The sequence below is a fragment of the Borostomias antarcticus genome, assembly GCF_949987555.1.
Source record: "Borostomias antarcticus genome assembly, chromosome: 36".
In the NCBI taxonomy this organism is placed as follows: domain Eukaryota; kingdom Metazoa; phylum Chordata; class Actinopteri; order Stomiiformes; family Stomiidae; genus Borostomias; species Borostomias antarcticus.
Genome location: NC_140269.1, coordinates 1190566 through 1192659, shown reverse-complemented (window position 1 = coordinate 1192659; position 2094 = coordinate 1190566). Strand labels below are relative to the sequence as shown.

Genomic DNA, 2094 nt, shown 5'->3' with positions numbered 1-2094 from the left:
ATTGGCCAGTAGGTCTTGCCGGTCCCTGAATACTCGCTCTCTCCGAATTCCTTCATCCACATCATCAAACAGCAGTAGGCTACATATAAAGCAGCCATTGTGCGTCATTATGCATTGGAATTGCGTGCCTTTTATACCCACCCACGGACATGATTATATGGAACAGGTGCGATTGTCATCGACAATATATGAATCACACACCTGATTGATTGATTTAATTTCTGGGTATAGGAGACGATACAGTGATGACATGTAGAGGCGAGGGCACTTATTACTAACAATGCTGGATGTCATGAAAACAGAACAGCCGATGACGCATAACATCCATAACATCTAAGACAATTAACAGCACTTATCTGCCCGACTGAGGCACCGAACACATTCATCAAATATGCATGGAGATTTCTAAATAGCCTAAATAGCTTATAATAATGGGCGCCCTATGAATATGGATTCACGAGTCAAACAATGAAGCAATGAAACACCAACAAACAGCCTATTTCAGTGTAACACAGCTTACAGTGAATCATATTAGGCTATCGTTATATATTATCTTACACATTGCCTGAGTAAATATGTAATGCACAACAGTGCACACTCAGAGATCTCTTGTTGTGGAAGGCTAGGCTGCGTCGAGGCACAGTGAGAGGGCCGTCTCTACCACTAGAGAGGCACAGTGAGAGGGCCGTCTCTACCACTAGAGAGGCACAGTGAGAGGGCCGTCTCTACCACTAGAGAGGCACAGTGAGAGGGCCGTCTCTACCACTAGAGAGGCACAGTGAGAGGGCCGTCTCTACCACTAGAGAGGCACAGTGAGAGGGCCGTCTCTACCACTAGAGAGGCACAGTGAGAGGGCCGTCTCTACCACTAGAGAGGCACAGTGAGAGGGCCGTCTCTACCACTAGAGAGGCACAGTGAGAGGGCCGTCTCTACCACTAGAGGGATTGTTGTTCTACCAAAATTGGGATTCACAGCAGTGTAAATATGAAGGCGTTCACAAGTCATTCACAACAGTATTTGAATTATAGTGATTGCTTTGAGCACATAGCCTACGCTGTCCACATTATTATTTATGAGATTAAATAAATAAAGGAATCATTTATGAGAATAAATAAATACAATAATTATTTTTGAGAATAAATAAATGAATAAATTGTTTAGCAATGACAGTCCAATTGATTATGATTCCCGGTTGGACTGTGCAACGTATTTGAGGGTGTAATTTTGCAATATCGGATAGGCCTCTATTTATTGTTCACAATGGTGTCAATTTCAAATGGGTCAGAGTGTGCATGGGTCAGAGGGTGCTTGGGTCAGAGTGTGCATGGGTCAGAGTGTGCTTGGGTCAGAGTGTGCTTGGGTCAGAGTGTGCATGGGTCAGAGTGTGCTTGGGTCAGAGTGTGCATGGGTCAGAGTGTGCATGGGTGAGTGTGCTTGGGTCAGAGTGTGCTTGGGTCAGAGTGTGCTTGGGTCAGAGTGTGCTTGGGTCAGAGTGTGCATGGGTCAGAGTGTGCATGGGTCAGAGTGTGCATGGGTCCGAGTGTGCATGGGTCAGAGTGTGCATGGGTCAGAGTGTGCATGGGTCAGAGTGTGCATGGGTCAGAGGGTGCTTGGAGGTGAGCACATTCTCCGCCATTCTCCCGTCAAGTTTGTTTTTTTATAAATCCCCAAGTTTGCTCAGGAGTGGCGTACGCATTCTTTTGTGCGTACGCAAGCTTTCTAAATGAGGCCCCAGGGCTGACTGGCTTGTCTGAGGAAGACGGCGAGTTTCAGGGAGACTGACCCCGAGACATCCGTCGATGATTCCCTCTAACGAAGGAGAAACTACCAGCTCCGGCTCCGGAAGGGCTGCTGTCTGCCCGCTCCTCCCCAGCATGCAGAGCTGTGAGCCGGGGTAACCAGGCCTGCAACTGGGCCCCAAACCCCTGGATGCTGGCACACATGGAGGATCGCCCACAGACCACACGTCAGGCTATGCTGGCTATGTGTGTGTGTGTGTGTGTGTGTGTTTGTGTGTGTGTGAAAGCTCTAGCTGTCAGCTTCAGTAAATCACCAGAGAGGATCGCAAGTATTCACACACACATTCTCCCTCCT

The 2094-nt window shown here is 47.9% G+C and overlaps 1 protein-coding gene across 1 annotated transcript in view; it reads right to left on the bottom strand.

The window, feature by feature from the left end:
* LOC311328004 (CUB and sushi domain-containing protein 3-like) overlaps window positions 1–2094 on the bottom strand; it is a gene marked incomplete at its 3' end in the record, with an annotated part of 605137 nt that overhangs the window by 10787 nt on the left and 592256 nt on the right.